Source organism: Narcine bancroftii, chromosome 1 (assembly GCF_036971445.1).
Source record: "Narcine bancroftii isolate sNarBan1 chromosome 1, sNarBan1.hap1, whole genome shotgun sequence".
Lineage (NCBI taxonomy): Eukaryota > Metazoa > Chordata > Chondrichthyes > Torpediniformes > Narcinidae > Narcine > Narcine bancroftii.
The window spans coordinates 49981336-50001889 of NC_091469.1; the positions used below are offsets into that span (position 1 = coordinate 49981336).

The window sequence follows — 20554 nt, forward strand, 5'->3', positions numbered from 1 at the left end:
GAACAGGAGAAACAAATCTGTGCAAATGAGTGGAATTTTCTAGTATGTCTTTGTTAATGAGTCCGAAGTGTCATCACTTCAGCACAACTTTGATTATTCTGTTCTGTATTTACAAACCAGCAAAGAGGGATCAACAACTTTTTTTTCTAAAGATTTAAAATAAAGCTCAATACCTCCATATAACTGTAACTTGTTTGACTGGATTGTAATAATGATGCTCTGATCATAAAAAAGATGAACATGGAAGAGACAGACCAAAAGATCAGAGCTCATTTCTGAGAATCAATTTGTCTATTACAATATCTGTCTTTTCATGCCTCTGTGGAATTTATAATTGTTTCAGGGGCTTTCCAACAGGAAAGGGTAATGGCTAAAAAAACAAGCTAAAGGTTGACAAGCTTCAATTCAGCAGTAAGCAGCAATGGAATGGGAAGCCATTTTGTACTATTTTCTGCCTTTTTTCTCTCCCTTTCAATAGAAATTGTTGCTAACATAGACCACACCAAAATCCTTTCTTCCCCTTTCCCTTTCTTTTTAAATCTTTTGCTGAACACTGTCTGTCTGAAAGGAGGACAAGCATGTAAATTATGCCAGACATTTTGTGAGCTCACATTTTCAGTATTGGAGGTACACACATCACTGACTGACTAAAAAGGAACGAAGGGGGGAGAAAGAAGAAGGAAACCTAGCAAGGTCAGTAATCTTTCTGAAGGGAGCCAGATTGCTTCAAAGCCGACGGGTGCGGATTTGCTGGCTGTGATTTTTGTTGTTTTTTTTGTCTGTTCATCGGGCCAGACGTGGTGGGCAGGGAATGCTCACACACCAGTGAGTAGCTGAGAAATATCGAAGAGAACAAAGTGCTTCTAACAGCGGTCATCGTGAAAACCAAATCAAAGAACATGTTTTGATCACGATTTGTTTTTAAAAGTTCCATATTTACCATAGAAAAGAACTTGTATCTGTTAATCCCATTATCTCTATGACGCACTGAAATTTCTGTGACCAATGGCAAACTAGCCAATTTGTTTGGGTATAAAATTTAGTTGGTATAATTTCTACAATAATGACCTCTTGGAGATATCACACTTACATTCACAACAGTCAAAAAGAAAGACCTTTAATGGTTCATTTGATCCTTTATTTTGCGGTCGTTTTTTCACTATAATTGTTTACATAGCGTGTTTATAAAGCAATTGTAAATGTTCATGTCAGATGTCAAAAGATGCACTAATTACAAAGTCTGTGCTAAATGCACAGAAATATACAACCATTGATGCTAATCTGTTTTTTTTTCCCTGACAGTCTGCTTTGGAATCAGAATGCACAGTCCTAATCCTCTCTATTTTTATTCTTTAATTTTCATTTTGATGTCACATTTTTTTAAAAAAAGATTTAAAAATTATATTTACTGTAATTTTAATTACAGTCCTCGATGCACCCCCAAACTATCCTTTAATTACTCCTTGTTAACACTAAAATTGGTTTTACAAATAGTTCAGTTTAATTTTGTCGAATTACAAATGCATCTCACATTAGCACACACCTAAACAATAACTTCAATGTGAACTAATGCTTCCACATTATGTGAGCATTGTCATTTTCCTTGTCTTTTACTATTTGCTGCAGTTTTGAAATTGTTAATTTTCTTTCTTGTTAAACTCTTACCCATCTCTTGTATCTTTAGATGCTAAAGTGAATGATTAATTTGAACTGACAGCTCAAAGCCCTTTAGAGTAAGAAAGTACATGGAGAAACAGTTTAACCCATCATAAAAACATCATAACATAATCATTTATGAGCTACCCCATGATGTTATGCCAAACATTCAAAACTTTTGCCAAAACTAGCATTGTTAGATTATTTTAATTCAAATTAAATGCTTCTTCATTGCACAATTATTTGTACTGTTTCCTTAATAGCCTAGAGGATGCTTTTGCAGGCCAAACTATCATAAAATGTGAACTAAATAAATGAGATTTTTTAATGACTTCCTTAGGTGCTGTTTGACTGCTTTCCAGTAGCTCCACAGGACCTCTTTCTACATTGCTGGACCTTTGCCAGTATGACAATCAACAACTGAGCTGACTCTTCTGTTGGAGATTATTTCTAGATTTTTTTTGATTAGTGAACGGGGTTATTTCTAAACTGAAACAGGATGTCCTGCTGATGTCTCAGGCTGTGAAAGGCTCCATTTTTTTCAGCTGCACAGGCTCTGGAAAATGGCTTAGCTTAATCCTGGGTACGAGTACATTGCAGTTGCAGATTTCTTTTATACGAGGGATGAATGCAGCCTGGCATTATGGATAAGCTTTTGTGCCATGGCTCAAACTACTTGCAGCAATAACTTTGCACATTTTCAACAAGAACATCCATCATTGCCTTGCAGTGGTGACTGATGGATGATGAAATATCTCAGCATTGATCATTTTTTCTTTTGTCTATCAGCAAGGCTCCAAAATACCTTTTAGATGTGCTGGGTAAGGGGCCAAAATTAAGAATCTGTTAGTTTTCTGCAGAGGTGATTGTAATTAATGCAAAAGAAAGGAGTAAATAAATATCCAAACTTCCCAATAGTCAGTGCTTAGCTCAAATGCAATTATTTTCACCTCTTTAAGCTCCAAAGTGCCTTGGTCATTTTCAGCTGTAAGGGTGGGATTTCTCTGTGATGGCTGCCAAGCATTATGTATCTCGTAAATTTCTGTCGGCAGCCGTACATGCAGCAGAAAATGCCTGATGTGCATTTTATTTTTTTTCAGCCGTGCTTGGAGATAGATGCCCAGCCAAGAATCAATAGAAGTCTTTCCAGTTAGGAAACAATGGGTGGGTGTGAGTGACAAGAAGCCCATAGGACCAGGCTCTGTCAGCATCGGCCTTTGAAGTCAATACTGTAATAGGCTGACCCATGGAAAATCACATCATAATTGCAGGACAAACTCATTGCAGCTCCTTCAGCTGCTTTGTCATATTCACTGAACCAAGAATAGATGCACTGGCACTGGAAGTCTGGAAGATTGGTCTAAGCACAGTTGGGTTAATATGTGTGCACAACAGGAGTGACTCTATACAAATTATATGAATACTAGTGGATGAATTGTTGCTTGTGAATTTCTCCCCATCTGTCCTTCTACAAAGGGAATTTAACGTTGTTTTATCCTGAATGTGTAGATTACCATCCTATAACAGATCTCACTTTAAGTATATAGAGTTAAAATTGTAATACATTGCAAATTTTACATCTGTTTGATTTGCTCTGGTGTCAAAGCCTTACAATTTTTTCCTCACAATTACAATATCGTCATGTGATACAATCAAATCAACCAAACTAACTTACAAAGTTACATTTCAAGATCCAATTAAAGTGTATGCAATAGCTTTTGTAAATGTGAGATAGCAAATGGTGTTACAATTTAAATTGTTAGGGGCAGGTGTGTATAACATGAGCAGCCTGATTCATCCCTCTTGAGGAGCCCAGCATAGTAACACATTCCAACTTACCCACATAGTGGAATATTCCGTGCATGAACATTCAAGTCATCTCTCTAAGAGAATCATACAAAAACATTTGAAGGCTCAAAATCGATATTAAGACTTCATTTTGTAGTACAGAAACCTCCCAGATGTAATAAATGAATAAATTCCTTGTACAGTACATCATTGGAACTACAGAACATTGGAATGTCAACTTAAAGAAAGATAATAGATTACTACTACACCTAAACCAGAGGAATCAGTGCAAAATGACAAATTACTCTCATCCCATTAACTGTTCTTTCTCTGAAAAAGATGTTCAGTGTATTTTAGATCTGCACTGAGATTGTAACAGCTGTTATAGCTGAAAGTTTGGTCTCTTGCAGCCCAGAGTTACAAGTGCTCTTATTTATTTTCTCTGTGGTAAATTGTCTTACATTTGTTGTTCTTTTCAATAATATGTATCAAGCACAGACCATTACATGACTTGGATTTGAATGCAGAACAGCTCAAATCATGTACTACAGTGGCATTTTGATTCTAGCCACTTAATGTGTTGACAAGCTTACCAGCTAGTTACCCAGCTGGTCTGAATTGGTGGCATGCCTTCTAACAATCAGGGTTTGAGAATTTCATACTCACTCCAGAACTGGAGGGTATCAAGTAAGCATATTTCACTATGCTGCTGACTGAGTATTGAATTGTAGGAGATCTTTGTCCTTTGGAGCAAATGTAGAGCAGAGCTTCCATTGTGATACGGACAATATTCATTTGGGACTCAAGAAACTGCAACTGCAGTAAATTTGATGGGCTGAATGGTCTTTTTATGGCACAGTGCTCTTTATTTTTTCCTATTTTCTTACAATATGGAAGAAGATCCTTCAATGTACGAATCATACACTAGCTCTCAGACCAATCCTATTCTTCCATTTATCTTCCTGAAAGCTTTTTTCTCTCCCATGCCCATCAATTCTCCTCATTTGCACTAGAGATAATATACAACACTATTAACTGACCAACCAGCATATATTTGAGACCTGGGAGGAAATCAGAGGACTTGGATGAAGCAGTCACTAAACTGCTATGTCATTGTGGCACCCAGGAAATGAGCAAAACAAACCATCTCTAACCCTAGGATCGCTACATTGTGATTCAAGTTTTAAAAAATGAAGCCTCCAACTTTGGCGGAAAAATGAGCAGGGTATTTTTTAGCTAGTGAATAGTTGAAATTTGAGAATGTTTAAAAGGGGTCCGGGTGTCTTCATAAACAAATTACTGAAACTTTATATGCAGGTACTCCATGCAAATAAAAGGAAAATAATATTGTTGCCTTTATAGCAAGAGGATTTGAGTGCAAAAGTAGTTCAAGTTCAATTCAAGTTCAAATTGATTGTCAGAGTACATATTTCACTGAAACTATATGGTCCCTGTTTGACTGTAGCTAGTATAGATCTGGTTTCCCCAGCGAAGACAGGATACATTAGCAAAAATGGGAGTGCCATGAAGCTTCACTCACAACGTTTCCAGGAACCATGGCATTGTCCAAAGAGGAGAGAGAGATTAAACAAAATCTTCTTCGTAGTCTCTAGAGTTTAGAAGAATGAGATGTAATCTGATTAATTATGCAGTGATTCTGGAAACGATTGACTGGCTGGATGAATTTTCTTGGATGGTAGGTGCCAGAGACTGAATGGAATAATCCTGATTCTATTTCTTATGTGCAAAATTTCCAGCCTAATCCTCTTCACCCCTGTCCATCCCTTATCACCCTCTCTCTTCTCATATGATGCTCACTTTTTTCTCTTTCAGAGTTTGTGATCACATTGTAATCATTCCTGATGTGACTCACCATTATGTTTTGTTTAATATGCCCTTGGGAAAAAGCTTAGGATATTTTTCCATATTAAAGTCACTGTGCATAAACAATCCATTCTGCACACTATCGTACCCCATGGGAATGGCCTTGTCCTTCCTCCATTGATTCTGATAGAAAGCAGCTTCCAACATATCCAACAGGAAGTGATGAGAAAGATTATAGGATCCAGGTGGTCTGTTAGCAAATTGCACAATTGCTGATAACCTATCAACACCTTCCCATCCCACCCCAACCTCAGCATGAGCCAATGTTTTACTGCCAAATAACCACTGCCCTTCTGAGGTCTATGGTTGCTGTTCATCCACCTAAATCCTACCCATATACCAGTGCTAGGATAGTACATATTCAGTTGCAATAAAATACAGCCAAAATTTGAAGTGGGTCCATAATTATCTCTCTATATATCTCCACTATATGTCTCTCTATATCACTATATATTTTGCTATATCTCATATATATACACAGGTGTATGTACTATATATATATATATATATATATATATATAGTACATATAGCTGTATACCTCTATATCTCTACCTGTATATCTCTTTATACTGTATAATATATATCACTATATCTCTCTATTTTATATTTATATACAAATGCAATAAAATTACTTTTAAAAATAAATTAATTAGTGCAAAAATAAGAAAGTTTGAAAGTGCCTGTGGTTCATTGTTCATTCAGAAATCTGATGGCAGAGGGGATGTCCACGATGGAATGGACACTGATGCCTGAAATGACCGAGTTCACAACATTTTGTAGTTCTTTTCTTGTCCTGTCCATTGGCACCTCCATACCAGACATGATGCCACCAGTCAGAATGCTCTTCATTGTACATCCATAGAAATTTGCAAGAGTCTTTGATGACATTCCAAATCTCCACAAACTCCTAATGAAATATAGCTGCTGGTGAGCCTTCTTCATGATTGCATCAACTGGGAGGCCCCTGGCAAAATCCTAAGAGATGTTAAAACCAGAAACTTTAAGCTCATAAACCTTTCTCCTGCTGATCCCTCAATGATGACTGTTACATGATCTCCTGATGTCCCCTTCCTGAAGTCCACAAACAGCTCCTTGGTTTTGCTCATGATAAGTGCAAAGTTGTTGTGGTGGCACCATTTATCTAGCTGAGCTATTTCTACATCTCTCTCTTTCTCCAGGAGATGTTCAGTCTACTTAGAGCAAAATCAAAGTAAAAGAGTTTTAATATGTATTTGAAGGCTAGCAAGAATACAAATCACCATCTCCTCCCTTCACAGACTAAATGTTATAACTAGTTAAGCCATGTGTACACTGTCCAATCAATCAATTCTGCAGATTGTATGGCATAACAATGTCTATACTTTCTAAGAAGTCTGAGGAAATTTAAATGTCATCAAATACTCTATCAAACTTTTACACCTGCACTGTTGAAAGTATACTGACTGTATACTCAGAGCCCCATATATATAATCAGAGCCTGGTTTGGTTATTCAAGTGCCCAAGGACAAAGAAGACTGCAGAGTGAGCCAACATGATCAAGTCCATCACAGGCTTATTCCGACAAACCGGAACGCCCTCATTGGACAGATCTGTACAGAGGTATTCATTAGCTTCCAAGATTAGTAGGCATACCTTTAATCCAATACTTAAACATACATTACAGATTTGGTTTCAATTTTGCAAATTAAAAAATTTTGTTTATCTAGGACTATTTATCTTTTTTTCATCGTCTCTAATGGATCAAGCCTTTTCTTTTTGGAAAAGCAAAGGAATTGTCCATTTTTTTTGTTCTGTTTATAGATGGATGTTTAATATCTTTTGATACATTATCTAACAAATGTAATATACCAAAGTCACATTTTTTTAGATATTTCCACGTTAGAAGTTTTTGAATGAGATACTACCTAACTTTCCTATATCCTATCCACCTGATTTGGTTGATTCTCTTTTTCATTTGAAATCCTTCCCATAGATAATATTTATAATAATTTATTAAAATCGCAATCAATCTCTAATGATAAAATTAGAGGAGCTTTGGAATTGGAACTTCAGTCACTTCCCCCAGAGGAACTTCGGGAAAAGATTTTTGGAATGGTTAATACCTATTCATTATGCGCCCGTCATACATTGATTTGGTTTAAAGTGGTACATCAGGTTCATATGTCGAAAGATAAATTGGCTGGTAGATTTCCTAATGTTATTTCTATGTATGATAGATGTAAATCACAAGTGGCCACACTAACGCATATGTTTTGGTTTTCCTCTGTATTGGAGAAGTATTAGACAGATATTTTCAAGACTTTGTCAATTATACTGGGTATTAGATTGCAACCTAATCCATTGACGCTATTTTTGGAATTATAGTTCCAGAGATGGGTCAAGTTCCCACTTCTGCACGTCGGGTTGTAGCCTTTACTACACTGTTGGCCAGAAGAATCATTTTATTTAAATGGAAAGATCCTAATTCACCTACTTTGATGCAATGGCTCTCTCAACTTATGTAATGTTCAAGTAGAAAAAAAATTACAAGTTGCACTTTTGATACCATCATTAAGTTTGAAGAGACTTAGTGTCCTTTTATAAACTATTTTCATATGAATTCACCTATATTTTGACTTCACCTGTTTGGAATTTCTGCTTTTTTTTTATTGGCAAGGACCAGATAAATAGTTTGTATTAATCTGTTGTAATGAACACTCAGTTTAGTTTGCCCAGACCTTTTTTTTCTTTATTGTTGTTATTTCTTTAATGTTTATGTTGGTAGGTTAGATGGGGGTTTTAACATAATTTTTTCTCTTTTTTGAATATTCCAAATTGAGGAGAAAGGGACAATATTGTTCGATATGTTTTAATCTTATATGTTGTATTAGGTATTGCAATATATTAATGTTTCGGTTTTTCCTATTTGATTCTGTATTCTATTCTCCTTATGTATTGTTTACTATAACATGTTTAATAAAAAGATTGAAAAAGAAAAGTCCATCACAGGCTCCAAACTCCCATCCACTGCAGACATCTATGTGAGGCAATGATTAAAGACTCCATCACCCTGGTCACAATGTCTTCTCACTGCCACCTTTGGTAAAAGATATAGAAGCCTGAAAACCAGCTCCTCTAGATTTCTTTCCAGCAGCTATCAGGCTCTTGAATGTCTCCTTTTTACACTAATTACAACATCACAAGAGGACTGTCTGCGTAATTTTTAACACCATTTTTTTACGTGCACTATGGTAACTGTGAATATTTTTTTATCGATATATATCTTCTAGATTTATCATCTCTTTTTCAATTTAATCTAATGTTTACAATGGTGGTTTTTTTTGTGAAGTACCTGTTCAGTTGCAACAAGTAAGAATTTCAGTGTATCTGTATATAGAACAATGTTTATGACAATGCATTTATGATTATTATTACCTTTGTAACATCATGAGTTCTTGTGTCCCACTTGTGACACTTGAAAGACTGAAAAAAATTAAAAGATATCAACTTAAAGTGAGTTAATAAATAAATTTAAGCAGAGGTTTAATATTGTGCATGAATTCATTCATTATTTTATGACACAGTTTCAAACTTGGAATGTCAGACAAGCGTGTTAAAGCTGATTATAACTGCGTGTCATTGTCTGCACCACACAGTATTCTCCGCAAATCCATCTGCTGCTTCCAAGTCAAGAAGACAGCTGTTGCCTTTCTCCGTTTTCAACTGTTTGGAAAAACTTCAGATCCTAGATGAAAGCACTGACTTTATAGATTGCTTTCTGAGAACTCAACATGACAATTTTCAATTTATTTTAATTAATTATTTGATGTTTTACTGAACAGAGAATTGTATGCACTGATTTGTATTTGTTGAGAATATCAGACCTGAGCTCAGAAGAATATTTCTGTTTACTTTAGCTTTGTAAGATAAAAGACAAGTAAATTCTTGGGATCTAAACCTTAAAGTAAAAGTGTGCATTTTAGCATAGTTTATAATAGACTTACATTTATACACTGCCACCCTTTTCACATTTGTTAAAAACCTGCAGTTTTTTGTCTGTAACCATTAGATTGGAAACAGAGCAAAAGACTTTGTTCTTTTACATGCTGGCAAAATAACGTTCTTCATTTAACAGATGAAGGTGAAGCTGGTAGGGCCAGCATTATATTACATGGCCACTTCCTGAAAGAACCGGTGTGCAACCATCGTGAACTACTGCAGTCCTTCCAAAGAAAGTATTCCCGCTGTGCTGTTGCACAGTATGTCAGAATCTCGACCCAGTAATGACAACGGAATGGTGATATATTTCCAATCTACAATGATGAGTGTAGGATATACATTAAGTGTGGACTCCTAACATCTAATAAAGGCTATTTTTAAAGTATGCAGATAACATGATTAAGGTTCTAATTATATTGTGATTTTATGGAAATTGTAAATTCAGGGATACAGCATGGTAACAGGCCTTTCTGGCCCATGAGCCTGGCTGCAATGTCCATACTTACTAATTCCAGTTGTCTTTGAAATGTGAAAGGAAACTGGATGACCCAGAGAAAACCCATATGGTCATGAGGAAAACATACAAACTCCTTACATTTTAGCAATATTAGGTTCCTGACAAAATGTTTTGACCTGGGCTGCCAGTTCCAAATTTTACTCCATGCACTCAGCCACGTGCTTGATGCTCCAGACACCAAATCTGGCAAGGAGAGACTGGGCAATGAGATCAACATGCATTGGCCCAAATCAGTAAATATCAGGGAATGGAGAACTGTCTTTGGAGAATTTGTCTGGACAAGTTTGAACAAGTTATTGTTGAGTAAGTGCCATTCAATAGAATTGTCAAAGATACCTGCTGATGAGTAGGACTTGACTGATTGAGTAGTAATTGGACTGAAAGAATTTGCTTATTTTTTGTGGACCACATTTATCTTTTACTATTTTGTTGTATGGTTTCATTGAGAATGGGATGATCTCTCTGAGCATCTTCCAAAACATATCAATAGATCTATCGTAGACTTTGCTGCTTCCCACTCTCTTTGGCGTTACACATTGAGGGACATGGCTTGTCAGGAGGATCGAGTTTGGAAACTTTTTCAAACCGTCATAACAGAATGAAAGGCAACCTCCACGGATAGAGAGAAAAAAAAACCAAGAGTTAATGCTTCAAGTCAATAACTTTTCAAGAACCCATCGCATCCTTCAACCATTTAATGTGAGAGGATTCATCAACAGAGGGAATGACATGGTCTTGCATATTTTGGCAAAATTCTCATCTTTCTGAGCTGGAATATTATCTCCTCAGAGCGTCAAGTACAGTTTAATGTTGCGGTTGATTTCCTGCATTAACTTAATCAAACACTTCAGAATGTGAGCCAGAGTAAAGTACACTTGTCAAACTGTGTATGGAAACTGCTTTACCATAGTTACACAGTCATTCTGATAGGGAATAACTCAATTTAATAGCATATACGCAATTATACATTTTCCCATATTTCAATTTTGTTTCAGGAAGTTCTTTGAATGTTAAGGAAATAATTGAAATATGTATGGACAGGAACAAATCTGCCTTGACATTTTTAATGAAAATTAATGACCCATCTCAGTGGCAGTATTGTTTCACTACTTGCTGTCAATGACAAAACAAATATTCAGAAGTCTTTTAAGTCATGCTTCAATATGATATATTTGTTGGCTAACTGAATACAATTTTATGGCTCTCTGAACTATTTTATTGTTTATTTTGCAATAACATTTTATTGCTTTTTTCATATTAAATATAAAGGAAAAACAGATGTGGAAGAAAACCAGTAGACTTAAAATGTGTACCATGATCCACAATGCATTTTAACAGCGACCATCCTCTGTAATCCTGTCATTTCTGGAGCACTTAGTTAAACATTGCTGTACTTTTAGTAAATCAGGATTTCTTTGTCTTTGGCTTGGCTTCGCGGACGAAGATTTATGGAGGGGGTAAAAGTCCACGTCAGCTGCAGGCTCGTTTGTGGCTGACAAGTCCAATGCAGGACAGGCAGACACGGTTGCAGCGGCTGCAGGGGAAAATTGGTTGGTTGGGGTTGGGTGTTGCGTTTTTCCTCCTTTGCCTTTTGTCAGTGAGGTGGGCTCTGCGGTCTTCTTCAAAGGAAGTTGCTGCCCGCCAAATTGTGAGGCGCCAAGATGCACGGTTTGAGGCGATATCAGCCCACTGGCGGTGGTCAATGTGGCAGGCACCAAGAGATTTCTTTAGGCAGTCCTTGTACCTTTTCTTTGGTGCACCTCTGTCACGGTGGCTAGTGGAGAGCTCGCCATATAACACGATCTTGGGAAGGCGATGGTCCTCCATTCTGGAGACGTGACCCACCCAGCGCAGCTGGATCTTCAGCAGCGTGGACTCGATGCTGTCGACCTCTGCCATCTCGAGTACTTCGACGCTAGGGATGAAAGCGCTCCAATGGATGTTGAGGATGGAGCGGAGACAACGCTGGTGGATGCGTTCTAGGAGCCGTAGGTGATGCCGGTAGAGGACCCATGATTCGGAGCCGAACAGGAGTGTGGGTATGACAACGGCTCTGTATATGCTTATCTTTGTGAGGTTTTTCAGTTGGTTGTTTTTCCAGACTCTTTTGTGTAGTCTTCCAAAGGCGCTATTTGCCTTGGTGAGTCTGTTGTCTATCTCATTGTCGATCCTTGCATCTGATGAAATGGTGCAGCCGAGATAGGTAAACTGGTTGACCGTTTTGAGTTTTGTGTGCCCGATGGAGATGTGGGGGTGCTGGTAGTCATGGTGGGGAGCTGGCTGATGGAGGACCTCAGTTTTCTTCAGGCTGACTTCCAGGCCAAACATTTTGGCAGTTTCCGCAAAACAGGACGTCAAGCGCTGAAGAGCTGGCTCTGAATGGGCTACTAAAGCGGCATCGTCTGCAAAGAGTAGTTCATGGACAAGTTTCTCTTGTGTCTTGGTGTGAGCTTGCAGGCGCCTCAGATTGAAGAGACTGCCATCCGTGCGGTACCGGATGTAAACAGCGTCTTCATTGTTGGGGTCTTTCATGGCTTGGTTCAGCATCATGCTGAAGAAGATTGAAAAGAGGGTTGGTGCGAGAACACAGCCTTGCTTCACGCCATTGTTAATGGAGAAGGGTTCAGAGAGCGCATTGCTGTATCTGACCCAACCTTGTTGGTTTTCGTGCAGTTGGATAATCATGTTGAGGAACTTTGGGGGACATCCGATGCGCTCTAGTATTTGCCAAAGCCCTTTCCTGCTCACGGTGTCGAAGGCTTTGGTGAGGTCAACGAAGGTGATGTAGAGTCCTTTGTTTTGTTCTCTGCACTTTTCTTGGAGCTGTCTGAGGGCAAAGACCATGTCAGTAGTTCCTCTGTTTGCGCGAAAGCCGCACTGTGATTCTGGGAGAATATTCTCGGCGACACTAGGTATTATTCTATTTAATAGAATCCTAGCGAAGATTTTGCCTGCAATGGAGAGCAGCGTGATGCCCCTGTAGTTTGAGCAGTCTGATTTCTCGCCTTTGTTTTTGTACAGGGTGATGATGATGGCATCACGAAGATCCTGAGGCAGTTTTCCTTGGTCCCAACAAAGCTTGAAAAACTCATGCAGTTTGGCATGCAGAGTTTTGCATTATCCCTGAATTAAAATACAAAGTTCAGAAACATTGTGAATTTTCTTTTATAATAATAAAGAACTTGGATTCTTTTGAAAAAACAATATTTTATTAACTTTATCATGACTGTGAGGAGGCATCCATCTTGAATCATCCTAAACTGCAATAAACTAGTCTCTGACTCCCTCTAGTGGTCAGCATGATCTCTAGCACTCTATCACTACATCACCTTTCCTTGAGATGTTTAATCTAACAACAAACACACTAATACAGTATTCATTTCAATTTACAATTCAATACAAACATAAACAAACATCAGTAGCACAAATTCTTTAAGTTCGTTTTGTTTTAGAGATTCAGTCTGTCAGCTGCTTTAATAACACATTTGGATCTTCTTAATGCAGGTGCTTGTTGTTGGCTTTGCTGATCCACTACTGCATAGCATTGGCGGTGTTTCCTCTGTTGTTGTGCAGCCTGGATCTTCTGCATTTGTCTGTTCCTGTAGTGTCTCTTGTATTTTCTGCAGGCTCTTTTGATTCCTTCTCAGTATTTGATCTTGGATCTACTTCCTCCAGATTTTAGCCTTTTTGTCTCAAGAGTTGGAATCTCCGAGTCTCACTGTGTCATGTTGTGCCAGTGGCCCTAAACTTCTTGCTGACTTATCATAGTTCACTTTCTGTCTCCATTGCAGATGCTTTTGTTTCCATTCGACATCTTTGACACCTCTGTTCTTGTTTGGATCTGCAGAGTAGGGAAGTGTGGTGCATAGTCTACATCCTAGCAGAAGCTCAGTGGGTGACATGCCATGTTCAAGTGGTGAAGCTCTGTAACACATTAGAGCTAGATAAGGATCTGAGCCACTGTCTATGCTTTCTTGAGCAACTGTTTAACTATGTGTACTCCTTTCTATGCTTTACCGTTTGACTGTGGATGCAGAAGATTTGAAGGCACACATCGAAAATCATTTTTTTCTGTAAAGTTCTGGAATTCTCTACTACTGTATAATGGTCCTTTGTCATTGTAGACAATCTGAGGAATTCCATGTCTTGCAAAGATCGATTTCATATATTTGACACAAGCAGCAGACATATTAGGAAGCAAAGCATTCTCCATATAGTTTGATAGATTAATCAATAACCAGCAAATACTTTTTTTCTATCCATGTGGAACAGATCAGTCCTAATTTTCTGCCATGGTTCTGCTGGTAAATCAGATATTATCATGGGTTCCTTTTTCTGCTTTGCATGATGTTTCAAACTGGTTTCACAACTTGAAACATCCTACAATGCCAGAGTTTATCCCTAGCCAATAAACAGCAGTTCTGGCCCTCTTCTTGCTTTTTTCCATTCCAAGGTGCCCCTCATGCACCTTTTTTCAGCATCTTCTGTTCCAGTGATTGAGGAATGATAATTCTGCTCTGAGTAGAAGACCATTACAATACTCAGCCCAGCTCTGATGTTGTAGTATGGCTGACAGTCACTTCTAGGCCACCCTTCATTCATATTTATGATGACCTTCTGTCAAACTGTGCCCTTTTCTGTTTCAGCTGTGAGCTTCTTGGATTTCATGTCAAATACGGGAAGCAATTCAATGATCAGGTTCACGTGGAGATTCACATCTGTTTTTATGGAACTCTCATTGTGTGCTTCACCATACTTTGTTTCCTTGAATAATGCATCAGTTAAAACAATAGGTTTCCCTGGTGTATACATCCTCTTGACTAGGCTTAAGTTTTCACATAGTTTGTCACCCAGCAGTGATTCATGTCCATCTGGGACTACTGTGAACCTGAGGTGGTGCTCTTTAACTTTAACTTTGAGTTTACAAGTACCTTCTGTGTCAGTGCTTTGCCCATTGTAGGCTTTGAACTGTACAGGATTTGCATGGACATATGGCTTTACCTTCATTGCCCTGATGTAATGCTCACAGATCAAATTGATTTTACCCCTATGTCCAGCTTGAAAGGAATATTTTTTTCCATTAGTATGCAATGGCACAGTCCATTTATCCTGCTCTACTCTGTTCATGCTTGGCTGTTCAGTGTCTGTTGGTTTATAAGCTTCCCGCACTACCATGTCCACGAGGAGTGCATCACTGAGGGCAATTTCTCCTATAGTGTGTACAGGATGCACACTTTCATTTCTGTTTTGTATCCCTTTGGGGAAAAAAAAACTTTGCTTTGGATAGTGATTCTGCCCTTTGTACTTATTACAGACTTTTCCATAGGCAGGGCATTGTTTTGGTGTATGTTGAATGCCACATCATTTACAATTGAATGTTTCTCCTTTTCATTGTTTCCTCTGCCTCATGTCATGGACATATACTATGGCTGAGGCTATGCCTTTGTTTTCACTGGCTGTTGCAACTCTCACCAAATTTTTTCACATGCTGCTGAGCTAATTCACTGGTGTAGCATATCTTCACAGCTCCAGCTAATGTGAGCAGTCAATCACAGGAACCTCTTTTTCACTCTCTTATAAATAAACCCGAACACAATTTGATCACAGATCATTGATTTTTGAAGTGATCCAAAATTATATTTAATTTGAATGGCAAGTCTGTTAAAAAAAGTATCAAAGCTCTCTCCCTGCAGCTGTATGAGTAAAAAAAAACATATCTCTTGAATGTTTCACTTTTCTTTCATGAGCAGTGTTCATCAAACATCTTGAACTTGCCCTGGTCTTCTGCGTCAGCAAAAACAAATGCATTGAAAACCTCTAGTGCTTGAGGACCCACCATAGTAAGTAGCAGTGCAATCATCCATGCTTAAAGTTTTCTGTCGAGTTCAATGGCTTGCAGATACACCATGAATCTTTGTTTGAACAGCCTCCATTGTGGTCGACATTTCCATCCCAATTTCCAGCATCAAGAGTCCTTACACTTTCCATTTCTCTGCTGCTCTTTTGAATGAACTCACTCCTGGTACCATGTAACATTTCATTTATTGAAACAAAGAAACTTGGGTTCTTTTTTAAAAAAACTATATTTTATTAGCTAAAGAACTCACTCAGGACCATATGGAGGCATCCATCTTGAATCAAATCAAGTCAAGTCACGATTATTTATCGTTCATACCATGCTCTCACAGTAAAGACAAGATAGTATTTCTTCAGGACCATGGAGCATATTTACATAAATATGAGTTGGAATAGAAATTAAACATATTAAAATACTAAAATATTAAGACATATAGTAACAGAGTATGGTACCCTATTGACAAATTTTCTGGGAATTCAGGAGTCTGGGGGAAAAACCTGTTCCCCAATCTGGACTTAGGGGTCCAGGTGCTGCAGTATATCCTACCAAATGACAGAAGGAGAACAATTTACATGAGGAGTGTCCTTCACAATGTTTATTGCCTTTCACCTGCTTTGAATGTTGTATATGACTTTCATGGTAGGAAGGGAGCCCCCAATTATCTTTTCCATTGACTTCACTATGCTCTGCAAGGTCTTGCAGTCCGAGGAGGTACAGCTTTTTTGGCTTTGAAGCTGGTGTTAAGGGAACAGGTGAGATTCTCCACCAAGTGCATTCCAAGGAACTTGATACTCTTGATGACCTCAGTGGTGAATCCATCATTGGTCAGCAAACTGTGGTCCTCCAGGGCCCTCCTGAAGTCAACAACCATCTCTTTGTTTTTTTTTAAACGTTCAGATACAGGTTGTTGGCTCTTCACCAGTCCATTAGTGACTGTACCTCATCTCTGTACCCTGACTCATCATTCTTTCTGATCAGGCCCACCACGGTTGTGTCATCAGTAAATTTGATGATGTGGTTTGAGCTGTGTTTAGCTGCATAGTAGTGGGTCAGCAAAGTGATCAGCAGTCAGGCTAAGCACACAGGCCTGGGTTGTGGGGGGGGGGGGGGGGGGGGGTTGCTGCTCAGTGTGATGGTCTTGAAGGTGCTGTTACCAAGCCGACTGCTGAAGTTTCTCTGAGAGGAAGTTAAGAATCCTATTGCAGAGGGAGGTGTTTAGACCCAGCAGGCTCAACTTCCTTATCAGGGACTGTGGTATGATCATGTTGAATGCCGAGGTGGTTGATAAAACAGCATTGAAATACCGAGCCTTTGTTTTCCAGATGAATGAGGGCTAGATAGAGGGCAGTGATGATGGCATTGTCTGTAGAGCAGTTGGGTCTGTATGCGAACTGCAGTGGGTCTAGTGATGGGGTCAGCAGGAGCTTGATGTGCCCCGTGACGAGCCTCTCAAAACATATCATGATGATGGACATGAGTAAGTAGTCATTGAGGCAAGACATAGATGACTTCTTCGGCATAGGAACAATGGTGGCAGCTTTGAAGCACGTTGGGACCACAGTGTTTCTCAGGGAGATGTTAAAGATGTCAGTGAAAACTTCTGCCAGCTGAGCCGCACATCCCCTGAGCCCTCTGCTGGGAATGTTATCTGGTCCAGCAGCTTTCCGCGGGTTACCTTACCGAGCTCCCCCTTCATGTCAGCCACTGCAAGACACAGCACTTTGTCATTTGTAGGAGAGATGGTCTTCTTCGCTACCGCATCATTTTTCACCTCAAATCCAACCCCAGCTGCTACAAACATCTCCGGCTCCCTCTAGTGGCCGGAGGATCTCTATCACTTTATCACTACAGTCTCCGTCTCCCTCTATTGGTCAGGAGGATCTTTATCACTGAGGATTAGCACAGAATTAAAACACAAAGTTCAGAAACAAAACATGGTGTAAGTTAATGAAAGGATAGGAATAGCCTCATCAGGAGTGCGTCCAAATATTTCTACAGAATGAAGATGATACTATATTGAAATAAACCTTAATAATTCATTTTTAAAAGTTAAGTGTTCTAATAGTCAATTTAGTAAAAATTGTACTTCAGTTAATAACAGTTATTAACTATTCCATTAACTCACGGGAATCCTTGCATCATGACTGACAACATGGAAAAGGAAGATCTGGAATGGTATTGAAAGCCTTTTCTGCTAGATCTCACAGAAGCCCAGTGTGAACAATGGAAAGTGCGCCTCCCAAACCATCCACCTGCCTTATCTATTGAGCCCCTGCTATTTCATCTATGGTAGCATCTACAGGCCCCACATTGACTTTATTTGTTATATCAAACTGGGGTAGAATCAAATCATCCATAGCAACATGGAGCTACACAGAACATAGAAGATTATGTTAGAATATACATAGACAGTAAAAAGAGATATAAAATGGCTATTTTTAAAAAATCAGAGAATTCTTGCTCTGAAATGCAGAATAATATCCTATTATTGTCTCCATGTTTACTCCATAATTTTCATGCTTAGAGATCCTGTATAAATTATTTTGAAATAGATTTTTAAAGTACTTAATATTTATTTTGCAAGCATTGACATGTATGTTTGTTTTACATTTCCTGCTCCTAGTTAAAACCAATTTTCCCTTAGTAATTGTATAACAATAAACTCTAATTTAATCATCTATGACTTATCTTCACCCACCTGACCCCCCCTTCTTTCTTGCCTCTCTATCCCTTTATCTGACACCTGCCAGTCAACTGCTTCCACCACCTGTTATCCTTCACCCCTCCCTAGTTCACCAATTCCCCCCTGGGTCATATCCACCCCTCACATCCTGTCCTCCTTCTACTGGCTGTTTCCCCTCTGCACTCTCAGTTTTGATGAAGGATTCTGACCCAAAACATTGACCATTCTTTTTCTTCCACTGATGCTGCTTGACCTGTTGACTTCCTTCTGCATATTGTGTTTTTTTTATTTGCTCCAGATTGCAGGTTGCTGGTGTGACCTTTGATGGGGACCGTACTCAATTTAAAAGCTCTTTCCAAGAACTTGTTGCATTGAATCAACTCTTGATGCTGTTAGAAGTCAAATTAGACAGAAGGTTTGTTTAATTTTAAAGCTTATGGGAACAGGTTGCTGATATAAATTGCCTGAATGAGCTTGGTATTACTTGCATTAGTCAACTTATGAAATAAAGACTGGTAACTTCTTGAGAAACTGCCCGTGGAAAAGAAATCTTTTGCAACCTATATTTCAGCTCTGATGTTTTTTGGGTCTCTCCAAAAACACTTATCTGATTGACTTTATACCGAGGCTGCCAGCTTGTCGTGGCACAAATGTTTCAAAGCAAAATAAGTGCATATGCAAGTATTTTTTTTAAAATTCCAGAGTAAAATTCGTTTATTCAAAAGCAATGGAAACATTCCAGTTGACTCTGAATGGATCCTGATAGAACAGACCAGTGGAATGGTAAAAGCAAGAAGAGTTTCTCATCTTTTGCCTCTACAATTGGCTCAGAATGAATCATCCTCCTGCTCTATTAGGTTTTGCTAAGATATTCTATTGAAAGTTTAACCATCTATTTTATTCCATATAATATGCTATGGGCTTAGTTTCCTCAACATGAAATTGATGCAGGAGGTGTCGCTGATGTTTTAATCTTTTTTTCTACAGAGAAGATGGTAGCATTTACAAAAACTAGTCCTAAAGTATTTAACAGCCTCTTGTTGCAAGGAAGATTTGATCTTTCTGATTGTGCATTAGTTCCTCTATAAGGAATTTTTTTCGTATGTAATATTGCTCCATGCATTGCATTTTTTAAAAAATCAAGAGTGAAGGAAGATTGCCAATAGACTTTGACAATTATCCAAATAGCTTATACAGTCAAGAATGATTAGAGGTTTGTCAAGTCAGGCTGTTACACCATGTCTCTGCCAATTAATTGATTGCATCTTATATTGGATTTGTAATGGGACAATGTTTGTAAGCACAGGTGCCCTGGGCATTGATACTGGCCATTTCATGCTTGTTCAGTTGGACATTGTTAGTTTTGACATGCAATATTGAGTGCCATACCAGAGGGTGTAGGAGCAGAGGAAAGACAGTAGTCCACTTAATCCTGGATTTTTTTTTCCATCATTCAATCAGATCATAGTTCATCTGTAACTTACTTCTGTGTATCTTCCTATGTCCATCATGCTTTAGGACTTTTGGTGATTTTTTTCAGAATTGATATTAATATTCAATTGACATTTATGCAAGAGTGTTCCAAAGTGTAGTTTCCTTTACACATAGAAATAATTCATAGTTGCAAAAGCTGGTGCCAATTTTTATACTATGTCCTTTAATACCAGGCTCCCCAACAATGGAAAGTTTCTCTCTCCTTCCCACCCCCACAATCAGCCCTCAACCTAAATTTTAGGGAATATAAAATTTGTTTCTGTCATCGGCCCTTTTAATTTTTACCAGTGAAATCCAGGTTTTATTCTGGTAAATCCAAGTTGCATTCCCTCTTTCAATAACCCAACACCCAACCCCAACCAACCAATTTTCCCCTGCAACCACTGCAACCGTGTCTGCCTGTCCCGCATCGGACTTGTCAGCCACAAACGAGCCTGCAGCTGACGTGGACATTTACCCCCTCCATAAATCTTCGTCCGCGAAGCCAAGCCAAAGAAGAAAGATCACAAGTGCAGTGAATTGTGATTTGTTGTGTGATACACAAGGAGACTGAAATATAAATAGTTAAACTTGCCCATAACTAAATGGTTTAATTTATTAGTTTGGCTGCTAAAACCTATATTAATTTTAAACGTGATTCCAATCTGTTATTTTCTGAAGAAAATAACATGATAGCACCGAAAATAAGCACGGGCA

General features: G+C 38.4%; 1 long non-coding RNA gene across 1 annotated transcript in view; it reads right to left on the reverse strand.

Moving 5' to 3' along the window:
• Positions 1-1230: 1230 nt before the first annotated feature.
• Positions 1231-20554, reverse strand: part of LOC138736261 (uncharacterized) — a 29208-nt gene continuing 9884 nt past the window's right edge. The window contains exons 2-4 of the long non-coding RNA XR_011340190.1: positions 8744-8791; positions 3496-3539; positions 1231-2473 (exon numbers count right to left, since the gene is read on the reverse strand). This is a non-coding gene — a long non-coding RNA (uncharacterized lncRNA). The remainder of the gene's footprint in view (positions 2474-3495; positions 3540-8743; positions 8792-20554) is intronic.